The following is a 9,118-nucleotide window of genomic DNA, read 5'->3' on the forward strand; positions in this document are numbered from 1 at the left end:
ATCACATAGGAATACTGAGATATAACAAGAACATGGCTATTTTTTAATGATGAATGGGTTCTAGTCCGGGAGCATTATTTAGCTTCCTTTGTGTTCATACAGATAGAGTTAAATGCTTCATTTTTAAAGTAGGTCAAATGTTCATTCACAGCCACTGGTGTGGTCTTTCATTTTGTCACTAAAGCTCTTGATCTGATCCACTTAAAAAAAAGTTCAACAGTAGAATAATCTTAAATTTCTTAAAAGTAAATGAGGGCAAGGGTCAGAGGTGACTAACAAAATGTGTCAGAGACCAGAATCACTGTGAATAATATGAAAGGTAAATCAGCCTAAGAGATTTATTCCCTCCAAGAGACTTTTAAAATGTTTTTTAGCCCCACATTTCACCCAAGAAAAAGAAAAGATGAGTACTACAGTGCTTGGGAAAATTAAAAAAAGAGGAGAAGAGAAGTACAAAGGGTTTTTAAAATTCAAGATAAGAGCTTAATAGAGAGTGGGGGAGAAGAGCACAGAGATATGGGAGAGAGGGATTTGATTTGAAGCGTTTTTTGAAGTGTTTCGACCTAGTGACAGAAGATAAGAGTTGACTTAATGAGTCTGTGTGGATGAATGTGGGATATGAGTAGAGACACTCTGATTTCAGGTTAGCTGAGTAATAATCTTGTCCTTAAATAAAGTTCAACATGTTGAGATTTGTCCAACCAGGGCAGCAAATAAATATCAGTTTCTGCACAAGTTATCTACTTACATTTACATTTGGCAGACACATTTGTCCAAAGTGATGTACAAATGAGGTTCAATCCAAGCTACAGTAGATCAAGAAGGAGCCTGAACACTCAGTTCCACCTTAGTCTCTAAACGCTTCGCTCGCAGAGACCAAGGACAATCTCCCAGGTTTTGTGGCTAAAACTGGGTGGAAACAATTAGAGAGTTTAAAAAAACCCTGCATTGGAGAACCAATCCAAAGTCTTTAGGGTGGCCCCTCATATTGGGGACATGCAGTTCACTACGGAGGAGAATGGGGGGAGAGCATCATTTTCGGGAAGGCGTGTCCTAAGGGGCATAGGTTTGTTAGCCGCCGTTCTTGCCGCCGTTCAAACAACTACCGTGCAGTCAGAAATCCCTAGACTTCGGTAGGTGGAGATCTCAGCTTGTCTGGTATCACAAGACTAAGTTCCACCTGACACAAGGCTGCAGCTGCATTAAGTTACATATTAGAGCTTAACAAATTACTTTTTTTTTGGTTTTAAGAGAGGAAAGGGATTCTGCTAACCAAATGGAGAACTTGTGCCACCACTGAGAGATGATACAGGAGAAGATTATGGAGTGACTGTAAAACCAGTTGCTGTTCATTTGCAGATCATAGTGAGGAACAGATTAAAAGATGAGGCTGGCAATTTTCTAGATTTTTCTTATTGTCAACAAATCTCATGCACAGAGCCAAACCAACAATTTACTGATCTACATGTGTGTGTATCTGAAGCCTGATATATCTAATTCCTCTGTGCCATAGACCTCCATTATTGTCCAAAACTATTTAAAAAAAGGTCAGTGAGTCACACTGATGCATTGATTGACATGTTCCTTCATTATGAAGAGTTTGGTCACGTTAGTTTGTTTAGAAATGGCACCAAAGACTAATAACAGTAATCAGGTTTTCAGTCTTTTGAGAGTAGTTCTGTGTAAAGCAGACTCCACTGAGCATCTGTGGCAACTCTGTCTCCTAGAAATTATGTTCATACATGACTAAATTACAACAGCAAATACATTTTATTATAAATGTAATGCTGCTGAACCACGTTTTCTCTCAACAAAATTAGAAAATCGACATATCTAGTTGGGTTTTTTTCACCAAAATATCTGATCTTGGAGAGGGAGGGAGGGGATATTGGGTAGTGGGATTGGGATGGGGGGAGGAATACCTGTTAATGCAAATCTTGGGCTAGATTAAAATATGTTATTTCACGGAGTCTATCATCATCTCATTCCATTTTTATTATGTGGTCTCTGATTGTAAAAGTTAATTTTTCCATGTCCAAAATTTGTTCTATTATTGATAGCCATGAATTTAGTTTTGGTGAATTTGGCTGTTTCCCTGTCCTTGTTGATATGTGGATGTTGATATGAGATGCATGTCAGTCGATTTTATCTTTCCTATTAAACCCAAAATATTTTCTAGTTTCAGAGGTTCTTTTAAGACAGAAATATACTTTAGGATTTTCTCAACTTCTTCCCCGAAGGTTATCAATATTGGACACGTAAAGAATGTGTGTATAATTTTCTACTTGTTCTTGTTCTTGTTCTTTAGCATCAACAATGTGTCCTCTGTCCAGTGTTTTTGTTTTGTTTTTAAAGAAAACTGGTTTTTCATTAAGCAAATTCAAGCAGTAGCCTATAGACCTGCTATTAAAGTGCACAACACGTAACGTGTATTACAGAGAACATTCTCTGGGAAAGTCCCTGATGAAACAACACTTGGTCCACCGGCTGCATGAAGCTATCACAGAGATATACTGTATGTCACAGCGGGTGAAGATCCCCCCGCAGGGTACTCGTGCTCACTATAGAGAGCTTTGTCCTCCTCCACAGTTCTTCTCAGAGCGATGGCAGCAGCAGACGTATGTGCAGGGGTATCATGGGCTTCACTGCATCTTTTTATTCAGTTCTATCTGTGTGAGTTTTCTCTAACTCATTCAGTATTCAACATGCTCCGTGACCACTGACACACTGTCAGCTCTGGACACGTTACGCACACACAATCATCTCGGTGGAGAGCCGTTATGTGCACTACAAGCTGTCATACACTCAAGCTCTCTTGTAATTTATTTGTACGAGTCTTTGGGACTGCCACAGTGCACAACGACCATCCCTGCCTACTCACTGTGTGTATGAAGTGTGTGTACATGCACAGGATGATCATATGCTACTCACACCATCATGGATCAGTGAGTTATTTGTCCTCTCATTCCTGCTATGCTTACATTTAGGACTTTTACATTAAATTGTAGAATATTGTTCTTTATTTTAAAATGTAGGCTATTTTAAAATTGTAATCCTGCTGATAATCCCCATTTTCACTAAATGTATGGGTATTATGTGTCTGATTAAATCTTTTTTTCTGTAATTGACAAAATACAGTTACCTTTTTTGTATCCTAATAACATAACGCCATTATTCTGTTACAAGTCTGTTTATAAGACGTAATAAAGTATCTCTGATTGTGATGTCTTAAAGTTTCCACTTAAGGAGTCTTTCCAGTCTTCTGCAAATATGTTAATTTCTAATTGTTTTCCCCATTTCCCTTTTACTTTATAATCTACAACGGTGAGTTTATGCAATATTTTATCAATATTTGAAAGATTTTCTCAAGTTTTATTTCTATTTTGAATCATGTATCGTGTTAAATCAGTTTTTTGATTTGTCCTCTTCTAAATATTTCATGATAGAACTTCTCATCTGTAAAAATTTAAAGAAATGTTTTTGGTCTAACTCATATTTGGAGGCTATCATTTCATATGAATTTATTGTGTGTTTTGTAAGTAATTGAGAGTATGTTAATAACCCCTTACCAGCCCAGCAATCTAAGATTTTATCAGATCTGTTTGGGATAAAATCAGGATTGTGCGCCATTTCTCTAAGATACACACATTCTCTATCTTTAGGGTTTTGCATATACATTTCCATTTACGTTTTAAGATATTATAGTTTTAAAATAAGGGTTTATGAATAAACTATCTTACAAAGGAGATCCCCACACTGGGTCTTGAACTCTAGTCTCCGACTGCGCTGACTACTGAGCTAAAAACCAGTGCACTGCAGATGTGCAGCCAGACGTCTGCTTATCTAGACACCCGTAACATAGAGACAGCACAGCGTGTAACGTGTAGGGAAGAACTTCAAAGGCGATTCTTGCTTTGCACTTTTCATTTATTGCCTATTTTTTACAACCTAACTTTGTGGAGAGGAGAAGGGGAACAACAGGTTATGGAGAGTTCCTTGAGAGCACTTCGCTTGAGTCAGTAGCTCGGCTTTATCTCTGGGAAACACCCCCAACTCGAGAGTGATGTCCAATTAAGGAAATGTGCGTCATGCAGCAGGTGGATGTAACTCCCTTCGTTGAGACCTGCTGATAGACGTAACAGCGGAGCAGAGGAGATAGTGATGTATCTGACCGACCCACACCCTGGTATTTAACTTTTTTTTTTTCTTCCCAAAAACAAATAAGTTTTAAATTATTTGTATGAAATAAATGTTTGTTAAAAACCCACTATTTGCGCTTTGCTGAATAACGTATCTGTATTTGGGCAAAGAGAGTGAAATGAAGCTAAAATAATAAAAATAAAAGAGAAAGAAAAAAAAATGTCAGCTCCAAAAGTTTGGTTTTCTTCAACCATTTCTACTCTCATGGTTGTGAAGGCGTACAACTGTTTGCCTTAAAAATATGTACAAATAAAAATTCTTCAATTTATCAGTGACAGCGATACTACTGTTCCTCTAGTCCCTATTTATTAAACCATTTCATTATAAGAACGGGAAAAAAGAAACAAAGAAAACACATCTACCTTATTTTGTTTTTTCTCTTCTCCATAGTCTGTTTAAACATTTATGTATTTTGCAAACTTATTATATATTTAACTCATAAACACACTTCTTCCAATATAAATTATTTTTTCATGCTATATAAACCTTTAGCAGTTGTATTGCAGTGCCAGTACGTCTATGTATACTCTGGGTTTACTCTGCTATATTCTGTATATACAGTATACACATACGCACACACATTTGCACACTTATGTAGATATACCACACACTCAGACCACACTTAGACATACACATGACCATTTATACAACACTGGACGTAGAAGTAAAAATGTCATCTTTCTCCTTTTAGACAAAAGATTCTCTTGTTTCCCTTCTTATGTATCCCCCACTCTCACATCCCCCCGCCTTTCCATCCCATTCACACTTGTGCTCACACACACATACACGCACTCAAACACAGGGAAAGAGTGAGGGAGGGAGAGAAACCATCACAGTAGCTCATGCATCAGTCCATAAAGTTATCCTAGTGTCTGTAAATTAGGCCTATATTGTTGTAAATAGAAAAAAAAATAAAGAGGAAAAAGGTCCATCAGGCAGATAATGTCAGCACTTAGAGTTCAACAGTATGTCGTTAGTCTTCAATGTGAGATCTGTCTTTTATTCCCCAGTAGATCATTTCCCACTGTTGCGCTTGAATGCAATTTTCCTGTTCCGTTTGTTTCTCCGTCTGACTTGTAGAAACCTTTCCGCTCCAGATCCTTTCTTGCTAGTTCTGCACTGCTGTAGATGGTTGCAGTGCCATCCTTCTTGAACACTTTGAGTTTCGCTAAGGCCAGGATGTGTGACTTGACCTGTTGCTCTCATAGTTGCTCTCACACAGCTCTGTATGCAGCCTGATGTTGTCCAGATCCAGGTACATGCGTGCACCATTGAGGAGGATCTCTTTCTTTGACCAGGCTGCCTTCAGCACTTCTCTCTTACCATCATAGTTGGCGAGGTGCACGATGATTGGTCTCTTGAACCGATCCCCTTCCTTTAGTATGCCTACTTTATGTGTTTGAGTAATTTCCATCAGCAGAACATCTTTAAACATTTCTGGATGAATGAACACTTCACTCTGTTCAGCAATGTTGTAGATGCATACATTATTTTGCCTGAATTCATTTCATCCATCTGATCCATCTGATCTCCATCTCAATGATGTGACTGTTAAGGTGTTTTAGTGTTTTCTGGTGCTTAAGCTTTTTTTCTTCCAGTTCACTCACTCTGGTCTCCAGCTCTGATACTCTGGTGTTCATTGTCTCCGCATCTTGTCGTAAATCCGTCGTTTGCGGCATTATTTTGTTAATGTCTTGCTCTGTGTCAGCTCAGAAGTTTTTGAATTTGACCCTGAAGACTTAAATTTCTCCAGTGATGGAGTCCTTCAGCCTCATAATTAATTGTTTTACCTCACTGGTATCTGCCATTGTTGGTGCCTGTCATGTCGAAACCAAAATTTTGTTCAAATCAGATTTGTTTTCTTTTTCCTGTTGCGTCTTCACTCTCGTGGTCATCACCTATATGTTTTATTTACTGCATGTTTTCTTAATTTTTAGTTAAATCTAACTTATTTGCTGAATATTTGGGGTTTTCAGAGAGTTTCAGGCTGCCACCGCCATTGATCATGTGACCATTTATTAACATTTACTGTAAGCAACAACACCACTAACCTGAAACAAAGTGCTTTTGTTGTCTAAACCTGAACACACACAGGACTCAGGATGTGAACTGGAGTCTGTGGAGTCCTGCATCTTGTACACCCACCATCCACCCTGACCTCCTCCGTCCGTCTTTAGAACGATGTAGCGTCATTCATTTGACAAAATGTTACCTGTGAACATAATCCAGGCAGCAATTATGTTTGCTAATGTAACGTCATTGGGAAAACAATTTAGTTGTATATAACTGTAATTTCTAGAAGACAGGGATGGGTGTGGATGTGTTTTTGTTTACAGCTTCACTAGCTTGTTATGCTACAAATCACAACCTATTGACTTTGTACTGAAGTTCTGGGAAATTTATAATGTAGCACAAAGTCAAGAAGTTGTGATATGTAGCACAACAAGCTAGCAAAGCTACCTGCCTTACACAGAACTACTCTTCAGAGACTGAAAATGTGAATTCTGTTATTATTCTTTGGAACCGTTTCTAAACAAACTAACACGACCAAACTCTTCATGATGAAGGAACATGTCACCCAGTGCAGCTACGTAGCTCACTGATTTATTTTTGGTAGTACTAGTAGATCAGTTCATGGTTGGTTTGGATCCAAACATGAGATTTGTTGACAGTAAGAAAAGCATAGAAAATCACAAGTCTTATGCTTAATGGTAAGCTGAAGGTCAGTCCTGCAGCACTGACAGTCAAAGCTCATGAAAAAAAAAACAGAATTATGTGCAACCTGTGAGGGGCTACAAATCCTGACAGTGTAACAGGAGCCGCAGGTGGAAAATGTAAAGCAGTCCCAATTCTTATGCACGCTCCTGCCTATCTGCGAAAAACATGCAAGACGCCTGTCTGCATGCAGGAGACAAGGTTCTCATGAGTGAGTGATTAAACTAAGCCGTGGCACACATAGATGTTAGAAATGACTCTGACAGAGAGAAAGAGAAGAGAGATGTTAATGTTCTACCTGCTGACCTTTCTATAATCCACTCAAAGTCTTTATTACACATTATTTATTACATCACTGTTCTTCCACACCATACAGGAAAAAAACATTTCGTTATGGAGCTGCTTTGTGTCATGTTGAAACAGGAAAGAGAGAAACATAAACTGTTGGCACAAAATTAGAAGAACATTATTGTCTTAAACATTCCTAATATTTCTGGCGTCTGACCCTTTGTAGGCAAAAAACAGCTTCTACTCATGACCCCCCTTTACAGGTTGATTGACCCTTGAGCACTTCAATCAACGACAACAACAAAAAAACTGCTTAGCACTTATAGAGCTGAGAAAAAAAGCACAGAGTGTACCTTTAAGGTTTAGGGGACAGTTGTGGTCGTGGTTTTAAAGGAGACGACAAGTTCACAATATCACATGATCTTCTTCTTTGCTCCCGCCATAATTACTACAGCAGCTGGACAGCACCGTAACATAAATATGAGTTGTTTTGGGTGAGTCGCGTTTCCTGAATCTCTACAATGGAGGTGAAGTTATTACGACCCAGAGTCAGAAAGACCACAGTTAATTAGACCCAGATTGACCACAATTACACCAAAGTATTCCGTTGAGTGTCTGCATACTTTTAATAAAATATAGTATAGCTCTGAACACTAAACTAACAATCAAAACCTCACCTTTAACCCAAATACAAAACTCAAAACTATAAAAAAATCATAATCAAAACAGCAACAGGTCTCAATAATTACACCTCAATACAAATATTGCACTTAATTTAAAGTAAGAAATCCAAAACAGTTGCTCAAATATAATGTTGATCAGGTGCCCGAGTATATCAGCTGCTATGACGCCAAAATCTCCTGAAGGCAGACAGACGAGGACCGACTCCGCAGCATCTGATCAACGGGGTTGTCACATTTTGTGCTTTTCAAGCTCCAAAAATGCACCTTTTTAAACTTTGGAGAAATGTTTAGTGTGTGCGGTTTTTAAGAACAAAGATGAGTATTTTGCTGCAGGGATGATCTCCGGTCAGCAGTTTGACTTTAGAAGATTTAAGATGGCAAAATGAATCCAAGACGTTATTTCATAAATCACTTCCCCCCGAGGGCTGTTAAGCGACCTTTAATTTATCTTTGTTGCGAAATATGTGAGTGCGGCATCACAGAGGTTTTTATTCAACACAGTCTCGATGCTTATATTTTGTAGTCACGCTTTACACACGTTGCATAAAGACTGAACTAACCCCTGCACACTGAAGCATCTTGATATTGCGTTTTTACAAATCATGTATAACACAAGTAACACATATGGAGACCCTGCTGGAAACTGAACTCCTGTGTAAATAAACTGATCATCTGAGCTACAAAAGCACCGAGATGAACTTGCATTTAGGCGAGAAACATCCCTGATTATACACTCTTCAAAACATCTGTTTGCAACGTGTGTTGTGCTCACATTGTTGGATTTAAAGAAAGGTAGTGAAAGATATATCAGTGGTGAATCACGAGCTTGTCTCAAACTCGTGAGATAAGCTTAACCAGTTCAGACCTGATCAGACTTCAGGGGGATTTCTCTGACTGCTTCTGTTGTTTACTGAGATCACTCTGTAAGAGCTGCTTTTTGATAAAATCAACTATGAACGTCAAACTGCCTTTGGAAGGAAGAAAAACCTCCCAAAATATCCTTACTTTACAAAACTGTCCTCTCTATAAGAGGTCAAAAACTTAGATTGGTTTTCACGTTGGAGAAAAAAAAAAAGCAAAGATTAAACTAGTATCAGTTATTGTTGCTTGAATTCAGTTATTTCCTCTTTTGTTTCATCTTTTTGTGCTTTTCATTAATCTTTCCTCCGTCCTGCGTGTTTCTGGATGACAGCTGAGTTGTGTTTGATGTGGATATGAGTGTCGAACAGGAA

This window comes from Thunnus maccoyii, chromosome 17 (assembly GCF_910596095.1).
Source record: "Thunnus maccoyii chromosome 17, fThuMac1.1, whole genome shotgun sequence".
Classification (NCBI taxonomy): Eukaryota; Metazoa; Chordata; class Actinopteri; order Scombriformes; family Scombridae; genus Thunnus; species Thunnus maccoyii.